The sequence below is a fragment of the Canis aureus genome, chromosome X (assembly GCF_053574225.1).
Source record: "Canis aureus isolate CA01 chromosome X, VMU_Caureus_v.1.0, whole genome shotgun sequence".
NCBI lineage: Eukaryota > Metazoa > Chordata > Mammalia > Carnivora > Canidae > Canis > Canis aureus.
This window is the reverse complement of record NC_135649.1, coordinates 48,575,908-48,589,843: the sequence shown is the minus strand read 5'-3', so window position 1 is coordinate 48,589,843 and position 13,936 is coordinate 48,575,908. Positions and strand designations below refer to the sequence as shown.

At 40.2% G+C, this 13,936-nt stretch overlaps 1 pseudogene; it reads left to right on the top strand.

The window, feature by feature from the left end:
- Positions 1-10,622: 10,622 nt before the first annotated feature.
- LOC144307711 (signal transducer and activator of transcription 2 pseudogene) lies at positions 10,623-13,362 on the top strand (annotated as a pseudogene).
- The last annotated feature ends 574 nt before the right edge of the window (positions 13,363-13,936 follow it).

The window sequence follows — 13,936 nt, the reverse complement described above, 5'->3', positions numbered from 1 at the left end:
TGTATTTTAAAAAATGACAACAGAAGCAAATGGCTTCTTTCAAAGGTAACTATTTTGAAGGTCAATACTTGTTTGCATTTTAAGTTCTCATGTTTGTGAAAGAAGAAAGTCTCTTGACTTCAGCATCACATGTCACATTTTCACTGTCAGTTATAGTTCTGGCAAAACAGGATTCATATTTTTGTTCCTTAAAATGTAAGGGCAGAGTTATGAATAAGTTGTATTTTAGTAAGGGACCTGAATGGACTATTCTTTACTAGTTGAGTTTATTAACTCGGCTGCAAAAACCTTTTCCATTTCACAAGCAAATGACAGTCCATCCTCCAACAATATAAGAAATTGTTATCTCTTTCCAAGAGTTAAGGAAGAGTACTTGGAAGTTAATGATTGTGTTCTTTATCAGCCTTCACTCCCCTAATCTAATCCTAACATACTGGGTATTTCTTCCTTCTTAAGTCTATTCAGAACTTTACCTAGGAGACCTCTCTGAATTCTGGACTGTAGCAGGGGAATAGCTGATGGAAAAGAAACAGTTTCTGTCTAGATGATTGGTCTGTATTCTGCTCCCTCGGACACCACAGTCTGAGAGCATCTAGTTTTGGTTCGCTGCTAAGGAGTTCAGCACACACAAAAAATAGCTGCTGCATCTTGGAAGATCCCAAAGTCTTATTTCACTTCAAAAAACCCTTGGTATTGACTATTCTGGTAAAGAGGAGTGGCAGGAAGGAAGTGGAGGAATTCCATTCAGAATGCCTTGCTGCCAGTTACGGGACAGAACAAATCAAAACTGATCATAGGACACTAGAGATAATCTAGGAGGGCAGTTAGTCACTCTTAGAGCAAAATGCATGTGTTTTAATGAAGAGCAGTGCCATCTCTGGTGTATTGTTCTTTTTCTCTGCAAATTAGAGTTTCTAAATATCTGTTTATCATGTGGATTTTACTTTCCAAATGGTTTTGAAATTTAATTGATTTCCAAATTGAATAAAAGAAGTACTCATTTTAGCTTTCTCTGGATGAAACTTGAGACAATAATAAAAAGTACACGGAAATCATTTGAGCTCATTGGTTTCAGTGACTCAATTGAGTATAAAATCCAAAGAGGACTAAATATTCAATATACTTAGACTGACTAGTAGAAACTCATTACTGTCTATGTGAACCTACATTTTATCTTTGGTAGGAATAACAAAAAAATCTACTAAAAATCAGTCAGAAGTTGTAAGTAAATATCTCCAACTCTGCAATAAGATGCAACTACTAATAAGTATTAAACTATTTTGTGAAAGGGACTATAAGGGAAAGGAGGGAAACTGAGAGGGGAAACATTAGAGAGGAAGACAAACCATGAGAGATTCCTAACTCTGGGAAACAAAGGGTTGCAGAAGGGAAGGTGTGGGGAGGTATGGGGTAACTGGGTGACGGGCACTTAGGAGAGCACTTGAGATGAGCACTGGGTGTTATACTATATGTTGGCAAGTTGAATTTAAATAAAATATATTTTTAAGTGTTAAACTATTTCTTTTACAAACACTTATAATTTTTCTTTCAGAAATTTATAATTATGCTTACAGGGTATTTTTCATTTTCCCTTTTAATGCAAAATAAATTATTTTTAAAAAATTATTTAATACTGTAAAAATAATCTGTGACCCAAAACACATCTTTGAAAAAAAAAAGGTATTTGGGTTCCAGAATATAGAATATACTATTCATTAACATTTCCATAATTCTTCAGTCACAAAGTTGGGAGGACAAATGACTTAAACATTTTCACATCAAGTATCCCCTTCTACAAAGAAATCCTTCTTTTGTGTAACCTAAATCACTCCAAAAAATTACTTCAACTTCTATGAATCGTGTTCATATATTTTACTTTCTTACCATTCTGTTATTATTTCAGTTCTGCAGGAAAGGAAGAAAGGAAGTTGCATCTTTTTCTTAAATAAACTCAGTGGTGTCATAAAAGGTTTTACCATTGTCCCCGTTCTAAAAAAAAACAGACATAAATTTCTAACCTCATAAAACAAATCATGCATGAACACTAAAGGCTGTTCTTTCCACCACTGCTCTATCCTCATTATTCAAAATGGTAATTTTTCCAGTTATACAATCACTGGAGCTGCCCAAGAAAAAGGGCATTTACCTATCAAAAGGTGCATTGGATCATACAGTCTTCCTACTTGGTCACTCAATTAATGTTTGCTACCTTGTCTTTTATTTGGCAATCCTATTGGTTACCAAATTCTCTCCTTCCTTTTATTGCAGTGTCTTTTGCTTCCATCACCACTACTGCAATCCCAGGATTATCACCACTTTCTCTTTTTATTTTTTTTTATTTTTTTTCACTTTCTCTTTTTAACAGGCCTTATTCATCTTTTGCTTGTACCATTACAATAACTCCCAGACTCTTTTCTGGTCTCTCTCCTCTGCACATTACTGCCAGTATAGATTTTTATCTTGCCACTTCTCAGATTAAAATTTTAAATAGTTCTTTAATAAACAGATAATTTCCATGTTATTTCAACTATCCTAGACCATAAAGAAATAATAAAGCTTCCAGATTCCCTTTTATAAAGCTAGTTATAATTATGGAAGTTATAAACATGTTTTCCCAATAAATATTCCAAAACTGAACACTTGGCCTCCTTAGGAATAGCAATGCAGAAGTATCAAATAAAATATAGCAAATAGTAGCCAACATTACATTAGAAGTAATACTCTTTGTTGGGTTTCATTTCAGTAATGTAAAAATGTGGGAATATTAAGAAATCTACTGCTATAATTAATCAAAACAGTTTTTAAAGAAGGAAAATCATACCATCATCTTTATAGATACATAAAAAGAATTTGCTAATATTTATCCCATAATCATGACTTTTAAGGAGATTTTATAAAATTGATAAATATATCTTAAGTCAAAGCCAGACTCATTAATGAGGAAACACTGCAGAAGCATTTTCAGCAAAATGAAGAACAAAATAACAGTGCTATCATCATTATATTTTAACATGGTTCTAGAAGTTGCAACCCAGTGCAATTAGATATGAGAAAGAAAAAGAAGGTATAAATATTGGAAAGGAGGAAGCAAATTTTTATCTTTATTTGTAGATTATGTGATTTAATACTTGGAAAATTCAAAAAAATAAATGGAAAGGCATTAGAAGCTATAAGCCACTTTAGTGAATGGCCAGTTATAAGATTAATGTATAAAACTGAATAGCTTTCCTGTGACTAAGTAAAAATTAGCTAGAAATCAAGAGCAAGGAGATTTTGCTCTATTACTACACTTCCTGAGGAGCCCACTAACATTCTGTTGCCTGAAAATGTGAAACTCAGTAATTTTCTTGGGGCAATAATATGTCCTGATGTGGTGAACTGGCACGCAGTTGAAGCTCAATAAAATTTATTTCCTTCCTTCTGGAAGCTCTGATTTCACTCTCCATGCCCTCAAATTGGAACTCAACCCTGAAGTAGCTAAGGCCTCAGTAGGATCTGCTATAGGTCTCTTATGGAAGAGGAGCTTTCCTTGGTGCCTGTGGATGAATGAACCGTTATGGACATGGCTGGAGTTGGGACTTTTTATATGTATACCTTCTAAGTAACTCACTGAGAGCAGTCTCTAAAAATAGAGTCTCCATGGAAAGCCAGAAGCAGTGAAAGGATCAGCCCTGAACAGTGACCTCAATACTCTTAGCTCCTGATTCTGGTTAGTGGTCTTCAAATGTTCATTAATCTCACCATTACCACTCTTGTAACTCCTCTTCCTATATTCTCCCGTTCAAACACGCACTTATACACACAAACTGATAAAGTTATTAATGGCTGAGGGGTACTATCTGCTCTCCACTCTTCCCAAACAGAAGCCCAGGAAGTTTTCAGTTAAAGAGAAACTGAGGTCATTCATGCAGAATGTTTTTGACTACATAAAAAGGTCTCTAGATTGTAAAAGAGTGATGTAGAATTCATTTCTTCCTATTTATACTTAGTTATGCTTGCTAAATTGCCTTGATATCCTATTGCCTTGTCACTGAGTTGAGTCATTGAGGCTGGTTTCTAAACAAATGGGAACCAGAATAAATCTAAAACTTAAGTTCAAAGCTGTAGGTAAAAAGAAAAACAAAATTAAGTCCAGGAGTATATCAGTAAGATTTTTCTTAAAGGAAGATGGCAAAGTGGTGGGGAGCCTCAGATGGAGAAGCAAACCTCGTGCTTGACGGAGAGAACAGTGTTGAGTACACAGCTGGACTGCTATCTGGGACTATGAACCAAGACTCTTCTCAAAGTTTATGAATATTTATATTTTTAAGGAGATTTTATAAAATTATAAGGAGATTTTATAAAATGACTTCTCTCTCTGCCTTTCATGAATAAAGAAAATCTTTAAAATAAATAAAATAAAATATTCCCATTCAGATTAAAGAAGATGTGGGTTTTTTTTAAGATTTTATTTATTTATTCATGAGAGAGAGAGAGAGAGAGAGGCAGAGACACAGTCAGAGGGAGAAGCAGGCTCCATGCAGGGTGCCTGACGTGGGACTCGATTCCGGGACTCCGGGATCAGGCCCTGGGCCAAAGGCAGCGCTAAACCGCTGAGCCACCTGGGCTGCCCAAAGATGTGTTTTACACACACACACTCACACACACACAGGAATATTACTAAGCCAGCAAAAAGAATGAAATCTTGTCATTTGCAATGACATGAATGGAGCTAGACTGTATTATGCAAAGCAAAATAAGTCAATCAGAGTAAGGCAAATACCATATGACTTCAATCGTGTGGAATTTAAGAAACAAAACAGATGAACATAGGTGAAGGGGGAAAAAAAGAGAGAGAGGCAAGGAAACCATAAGAGAGTCTTAACTATAGTGAACAAACAGGGTTGCCAGAGGGGAGATGGGTGGGGGATGGGCTAAATAGGTAATGGGTATTAAGGAGGGCACAGTGTTGAGCACTGGGTATTACATGTAAGTGATGAATCAATAAATTCTACTCCTGAAACCAATATTATGTTATATGTTAACTAACTAGAATTTAAACAAAAATTTGAAAAAAAAAGTTTTTCTAATGCTTTTGGGAAGGTGCTTGTGAATTAAAAGTACATAAATAATGGCGTTAAATTTAAAATATTTTCATTCATAATTTTTAAAAGTAATCAGGACATTTTGCTAGATATTGACAGGCATAGGTCCAAGATTTAGGATAAAGTATATACCATGAACTTAATAACTATTCTCTATCTCTTTTCCTTCTACTCTTTTTCTTTCCCTCTTTTAATATCAAGAGATTGTTCTTGATATATATGGCCCTGGGCCATCCATAAACCTAAAAAAGGCAGTATGATTGGTGAACTAATGTGCATTCTGCAGTGAGGGCTCCTGGTTTCTGGAGAATCCTAACACCTTGATACACTGAGTTACAAGATAAGGGGGTAGTTTAAATGCCCATGATTCTAATACCTTTTCATGTGGCTCACCTTCATTCACCCCCTTCTGTAGACTGCCTGCCCAGAGAAGCTTCTTAATGATGTGATTTATTCTAACTCAATGAGCAGAGAATGAAAGAAACAAAGGAAATCTATTTTGCAGTTGGCTGGTCATTCAAAACCATCCTACCTTAAAATGTCAGCTAATTAGGAGATAGTGGGTGGGAGAGTTTTTGCTTGCATACTTAGACCTTATTATTTGGACCTTATAGTGATTATTAATTTATACTTCAACAAGATAAACCAAAATTATATCACACACCTAATTTTATTTGAAGACTGAATTTCTATTTCTCTCACTCTAGCCAGACATTTGATTCATAATGTCCAAAATCACAGGAACAATTGCCAAATTAATGTTTTCTCAATTAAGTACTTACCAGTTCTCTTTAATTCCTTTGTGGTCTTTGAAGCTGGAATAATCTTTGGATATATTTAACTCTCAACTTACAATTGAGCAGAAAGCTGAGAGAGTAAAGTATGTTTGAAAAACGATGACTGGAAGAGACTCAATGGCTACAGACTCCAAACACAGAGACAGTAGCTTCTCTGTTCTTTAGAGAAAAAGGCATATGCAAAGGAAAACTGCATTCAGGATGACACCTTTGACTAAAATTCACTGAGTATTTACTATGTGCCAGGCACTTCTCTAAACATTCTACAATCTGTATCATATATATTTCACAAATACTGTATGAAAATTATATTTTTCACATAAGAAAAATGCATAAAGAAGTTAAGAGACAGGGGCACCTGGGTAGCTCATTTGATCAGGCCACCAGACTCTTGCAGCTCAGGTGATGATCTCAGGGTCCTGGGATCCAGCCCCTTAGGGCTTCTAACTCAAGATCCTTTCCCTCTCCCTCTCTTTCTGTCCTCCCCCACTCCTCACTTTCATATGTGTTTTCTCTCTCTCTCTCTCTAATAAATAAATAAGTAAATAGCATCTTTTTTTTAAAAAAAGAGAAAGATTAAGTGACTTCTTCAAAGTCATACACATAACAATAAAATCAAGGTTTGTACCTATGCAGTCTGACTATAGAGCCCTTCTTACAAGAAACATAAGATCACAAATATTCTTGCACATGAATAAAGACCAGTAATAAGAAAATACACTAGATGATTAATGGAATACATGACTATAGACAAAGGACTAAACTCAATCTCTGGCAATAAATGATTAAGTCATCCTATAACCAAATTTTCTTCAAGAAGAGAAATATAGACACACGCACACATATACACACATCAAAGAGTTTGGAAATAAGGCTTCCTTCTGAAAGTTAAACAAGTAAAAGCCAGCCACAATGGATGTGACAAAATAGACTATAGGACAGGAGGGACTTGCTTGCTCAAGTATGTCAGCAGAATATGCACACATCCAACATGCTAGTCAAGGTTGAGGGACCAGCCCTGGGGACCAGCCAGATAAAGGGGAAGAAAGAGTGCATTCCAGGAGAAGGGACAACATGTACCAAAGCTAGGAGGTGAGACAGAGAATGATACATTCAGAGATCATTAATAAGCTCAGTATGTCCAAAACAGTGAAGGAGTAGGCAGGAAGGGCGCTGTGGAAGGCCTTATCTGCCCATAAAGTTGTTTGGCCTTATTCCCAGTGTAGTGGCAAGCTAGGCATTGAGATACTTTAAGTCAGATGTGAAGGAACTCAAATTTGAGGGAGATCACTTTGGCTGCAGAGTGTGTTGGAACCACTCTCAGCCCCACCCTCTAGCGTGGGTAGACCAGTTTAGGAGCCTGTTGCCATCATCCAGGAGAGAGATGATTGGGCTAGGTTGGCAGAAGTGATAACCAGGAAATGTGGACTGATGAGAGACATTTCAGAGGTAAATGGGTGGGATGTGGGGGTGCAGTGGAGAAGGAAGTCTGGCTTGGGCAGTGGAGTGGGTTGTTAGTGCCCTTCACTGAGAGTGAGACCCCTTGGAAGAGGAGAGGAGGAGAAAGGGGAAGAAGAGGAACAGTTGGAGGAGGAGGAGGAGGAGCTCAAGTTGGGAAAAGCTGAATTTTAGGAGCCAGTGAGTTGTCCAAATGGAGCTCTTCACTGACCAGTTGATCACATGGATCTGGACTTCGTGTGCAAGATAAAAGATGTGGGTATCATCAGCCTACAGACCCTGAGGGTGAACCAGCTGGCTAGAAGAAGCCAGATTATGGAAATGGAGAAGGGAAATGGGAAGCAGGAGAAAACCAGAGGCTCAGACAGCAGAGGCCAAATGTATATCACATGGTGTGGAAAAAGAGAACTTTTGTGACATCCCACATCAATGTCATTTCTTTCCTTGCTACTTTGGTTTCCTATCTATGTGTGTCTGTGTGTCTGGAGGTGGGGTGGGCTGGGTTGGGAGTGTGTGATACTTTTATACTCCTTGTATTCTTGGGGCCTTTGAGGGCTCTTGGTGTTCCTCCTCTTTTGAGGAAGGCAATTTCCTTTTTTCCTCTCTCTTTCAGGCTGTTTGTGCAATTCTGTCTGCCAGAGTCTGCTGGTGGGGCCCTCCTAGACATGTTCATTAAGATGCAGCATAATCTAGTGGTGAAGAGCCTGGGTTTGGTGTCTGAGTCCTGATGGTTGTCATGGTTACCCAGTCATTAACATGGCTAACAAGTAATGCTGGAGAAGCAGGCCATTGCCTGGGTCTTGGGAATCCTTTAGTCCCCAGCTGTATTGATTCAATTGATTTTCTATAATGAGTACAATTCATTTTATTCTTTTAAACACTGAATTATGCCTTTTAACAATAAAAAGATGCTGCATAAAGAGAGAAAAGTAAAATGAATTATATGGAAAATTTCAACATAAAATAACTTTAACAATAAGATAGTAGTGACATTCCCAAGGACTCAAGTACCTGGTTTTATCATCTGACTCTCATTCCAATGTTTTGTCTATCAGGTCATGATTGTGCTTTGTAGCCCTATAGTATCTTAATATTCTGAGGTTCAATCACAACACTGACATCTAGCTCATGTGCATCCCCTAAAGGAAATAGAAAATCACCCTGTACTAATGATACATGTGAATTGGAGAATATTTAGAAAATACAAATAAAAGAAAAGAAAATACAAATGAATGCTGCTTGGAGTTTAAAGTCAGAATGGCAGCTTGAATATCACAGAATGGGAATGCTGAGAGGGAAGGTAGGAAGGTAGAAGTAAAGCAAAGAGAGACTGCTACTTTAACCTCCAGACAGAGCTTTCCAGAAGTTTGCATAGCCTAAGAAATACATCAGGGACAGGCAGCATCTGCTGAGATTTTCTCTAGGCAAGTCAGCCAGGCCTCTAGTCTATGGTATCCATTTCTCCTCCCCATCCTCCTCTTCCCTCTCCCCACTCCCTCTGCCTACCCTCCTCTCCCTTCCTTCTCCTCCTCTCTTCCTCATCAGCTTACTCCTCCCACAATATACACAAAGCAGAGTAGGAACAACTACCATCGTCTGTTCAGAGCAGGCAGGGAGCCATCTCAGTCTTAAGGAATCTTCCATTCTCAACTAAAGAGAATGTGTGTGTGTGTGTGTGTGTGTGTGTGTGTGTGCACATTCAAGGCTTAAAGAAAAAATAGGATCTTGTTGACAGCTTTTGTATTGTAAAAGCTCTACTTGCTCATTGAGAAAAACGTAGGATTTACTAAAGATAAAATAGGATCAGGTTTGCAGCTTCTTTCTGATTATAGATGTTATACTTCCTCATTGAGAAAAATCTATAGGATTCAGAAAAGATAAAGGAGAAAATACAATTTACTTAGAAACCTATAATTTAGATGTTCAGTTGTGTTTCTGTAGGTTTGTTCATACTTTAAAATTTTCTAAGCACAAATATATAGGTACATACAATTTTAATTTTAAATTACATTTACATTTTAAATTTAGCCATAAGTTGTAAATATCTTTCAATGTGAGCAAATATATTTGTACCTTATTTTGTAAAACAAAATTTTTTCATGCTTCTAATTTTAATCCCTATTTTTCTGATTTCAAAGGTAATACATCCTTGTAAAAATCAAATGAGTGACACCTGGGTGGCTCAGCGGTTGAGCATCTGCCTTCAGCTCAGGGTGTGATCCTGCGGTCCCAGGAATAAGTCCTACATCGGGCTCCCTGCATGGATCCTGCTTCTCCCTCTGCCTCTGTCTCTGCCTCTCTCTCTCTCTCTCTCTCTCTGTGTGTGTGTGTGTGTGTCTCTCATGAATAAATAAATAAAATCTTTTAAAAAATCAAATGAAATAGAACTGTATAACACAGGTAATAAAATTGTCTTTGCGTCTCCTTCACCTGTCAAATCTGTGGAAATATTCTCTATTTATAGCTTAGAGAACATTCCTTCAGAAGAATCTTCTTTAGGGAAGCACACATATTTCTATTGCAAAAATGAGACCATACTAAAACATATTCTACACATATCTTTCTAATTCTATCACACACCTACAAATGTGTGCAGGTTGCTCCTTTTACTTAGCAATGAACCGTGAACATATTTCAAGTCAATAAATATATTTTACATCATTTTATGAATCACTATTCAATAAGATTTCCTCCTTAGTTAAAAATTTTAACTAAGATTTTTTTCTGATTACAAACTATATATGCTTGCTGCAAAAATTCAAATGATACAAAATTATTTAAATTAAGAAGGGAGATTTTCCTGTATATCTCTCCCCTCCCTTTTCAAGGTAGCTCTTCCTGTTATTTTCTTTGCAAAATATCAACCTCTCATTCTGTCTCATTCTCTGTGTGTGAGCACGTGTGCAGAAAAGGATCATATAGGGTATATGGTGTAGCAACTCGCTTTTTAAAAAAAAATTTATTTATTTATGATAGTCACACACACACACACACACACACACACACAGAGTCAGAGACATAGGCAGAGGGAGAAGCAGGCTCCATGCACCGGGAGCCCGACGTGGGATTCGGTCCCGGGTCTCCAGGATCGCGCCCTGGGCCAAAGGCAGGCGCCAAACCGCTGCGCCACCCAGGGATCCCCTTTTTTCTTAACAGTATATATTAGATATCTTTCCATGACAATACATATAGTTCCACCCAATTTCCTTTAATCTAGTCAGATGAATGTGTACATCTTTTAATTTAACCAATCAGTTATATATGTGTTTTAGGTCCTTTTAAAATTGTTCACTGTTGGCTGGACGGAAGGGAGCCTGAGCCTCTTAGTAGTGATAAGCAATCATGAGACTCTGGATGATTTAGTCCAGCAATATTTCCAGTTGGGAACATGCATCCTTCAGACTCAGACCCCAAATGGCACAGTGGGAGATGCTACAGAATCTTGACAACACATTTCAGGATCAGCTGCATCAGCTCTACTCAGATAGCCTGCAGTGGACATTCGACAACACTTGGCTGTCTGGATTGAAGATCAGAACTGGCAGGAGGCTGCCCTGGTCAATGATGATTCCAAGGCGAACATGCTGTTCTTCTACTTCATGGACCAACTGAAGTATGAGTGTGGCCGCTGCAGCCAGGACCCTAAGTGCTTTTTATTACAGCACAACTTGCAAAAATTCTATCGGGACATTCAGGCCCTTCCCCAGGGCCCTACCCAGTTAGCTGAGATGATCTTCAATCTCCTTCTGGAAGAAAAAAGAATTCTGACCCAGGCTCAGAGGGCTCAGTTGGAGGAAGGAGATCCAGCCCTCAAAACACCTGTAGGATGAGATTGAGTCCTGGATCCTGGAATTAAAGGCTATGATGGAGAGGCTAGTGAAATCCATCTCCCAACTGAAAAACCAGCAGGATGTCTTCTGCTTCTGATATAAGATCTAGGCCCAAGCGAAGAAATTCTCCTTAGACTCCCATCAGATGAGACAGCACCAGCTTCAGCAGGAAACTCTCAATGAACTGGACAGAAGGAGAAAGGAGGTACTGGATGCCACCAAAGCATTGCTAGGCCGATTAACTACCCCTATTGAGCTACTGCTGCCTAAGTTGGAGGAACGGAAAGCCCAGCAGCAGAAAGCCTGCATTGGAGCCCCTCAGGAAGGAGGATTGGAACAGCTGGGGAAGTGGTTCACAGCTGGAGCCAAGCTCTTGTTCCACCTGCACCAGCTGTTGGAGGAGCTGAAGGGATTAAATCACCTGGTTAGCTATGACCCTCTGACCGCAGGGGTTGACCTGCGGAAGGCCCAGGTCATGGAGTTGCTACAGTGCCTGCTCCACAGAGCCTTCGTGGTAGAAACCCAGCCCTGCATGTCCCAAACTCCCCACCGACCCCTCATCCTCAAGACAGGCTCCTGGTGAGACTCCAGGAAGGCAATGAGTCACTGACTGCAGAAGTCTCCATTGACAAGAATCCCCAATCACAAGGCTTCCAGAAGTTCAACATTCTAACCTCAAACCAGAAAACCCTGACCCCTGAGAAGGGGCAGAGTCAGGGCTTAATTTGGGACTTCGGTTACCTGACTCTGGTGGAACAACATTCAGGTGGCCCAGGAAAGGGCTGCAATAAGGGCATGCTGGGTGTGACAGAGGAACTGCACATTATCAGCATTACAGTCAAATACACCTACCAGGGTCTGAAGGAGGAGCTGAAAACGGACACCCTCCCTGTGGTGATTATTTCCAATATGAACCAAGTTTTCATTGCCTGGGCCTCGGTTCTTTGGTTCAATCTGCTTAGCTCAAATTCCTGAATCAGCAGTTCTTCTCCAGCCCTCCCATGGCACCCTGGAGCTTGCTGGGCCCTGCTCTCAGTTGGCAGTTCTCCTATGTTGGCCGAGGCCTTGACCCAGACCAGCTGAACATGCTGAGGAACAAGCTCTTTGGTCAGAACTCTAGGACTGAGGGCGCATTGTTATCCTGGGCCAACTTCACTAAGCGAGAGAGCCCTCCCGGCAAGCTACCATTCTGGACGTGGTTAGACAAAATTCTGGAGCTGGTACATGACCACTTGAAGGATCTCTGGAATGATGGATGCATCATGGGCTTTGTGAGCTGGAGCAAGGAACGTAGGCTGCTGAAGAAGACCATCTCCGGCACCTTTCTCCTGCGCTTCAGTGAAACATCAGAAGGGGGCATCACCTGCTCCTGGGTGGAACACCAGGATGATGATAAGGTGCTCATCAACTCTCTGCAACCCTTCACCAAGGAAGTGCTACATACAGTCTCTCCCACTGACCAAAATCATTCGCCACTACCAGCTGCTTACCGAAGAGAACATACCTGAGAACCCACTGTGCTTCCTCTACCCCGTAATCCCCCGGGATGAGGCTTTTGGGTGCTACTACCAGGAGAAAGTTAATCTCGAAGAACGGAGGAAATACCTGAAACATAGGCTCATTTTGGTCTCTAACAGACAGGTAGATGAGCTGCAACAACCGCTGGAGCTTAAGCCAGAGCCAGAAGCAGAGTCCTTTGAGCTGGAGATGGGACTAGCCCCATTGCCACAGTAAGAGCCATGCCTGGAGTTAGAGCCACTGCTCGCGGCTGGGCTGGATCTGGGGCCACCACTGGAGCCCATGCTGGAGCCTACGCTAGACGTGGTACCCCAGGGAGTGTCAGAGCCAGACTTGGGACCAGAGCTGAGGCTGGAGCCTCTCCCAGACCCTGCATCACAGGCAGTTCCAGAGCCAGATCTGCCCCATGATCTGAGACACTTGAACACTGAGGAAATGGAAATTTTCAGAAACAGTATGAAGATTGAGGAAATCATGCCAAATGGTGACCCACTATTCGTTGGCCAGAACACCATGGATGAGGCTTACATCTTCCACTCCAGCCATTTCTACACGGATGGACCTTTGATTCCTTCTGACTACTAGGAACTACATTTCCTGTTCTTCCTGTATTTTTTGTCCCTGCTACCCCCTACATCATGATGTTGCTCTCTAAGAATGGAAAACCCATTCAAAGCTGGTTAAGTTAACTCTGGGTTTTGGAGTGGGAAGTAAAACCATACTACAGGTATGAAAGAGGTGCCAATGAATCAGAATAGATGTTAGTGATGGCTCTAACTAGGATTTTAGGCCAGCTGCTGTTTTGGGAGGTACAGGAGTTCTGAGGGTAGGCCAGGACAGTTAGGAGGTACTTAGAGGGCTCAGGCACTTGGAGTGGCTTCTTTCCAGTGTGGGAGGAATGTCAACGTTCGAATGTCAACGTTCGAGGGCTAATGTGGTGGTGCCCACAGCATTGGCCATTGGTAGGGAGCAGAGACATGTGATGGGATTCCATTTCTCTCTTCTGGTTCCCTCATGTCTAGGATAATCTTTTCCTTCCTTCTTCCCCTCACTCCTGATTCAAGTCCTAAATTCCTTTGTTTCTGCAGAGATTGAGAGCTTTCTGCTTCAGCCCATCATGTGAAGCTCCCCTCAAAAGAAGGGAATAGGAAATAAACCTCTTCTGCTTAACAGTCTCCTCCCCTGCCTCCCAAGCTGGCCACACCCATTCCTTCTCCTAAAATGATCCTGCCAATCTAATATGCCTGTG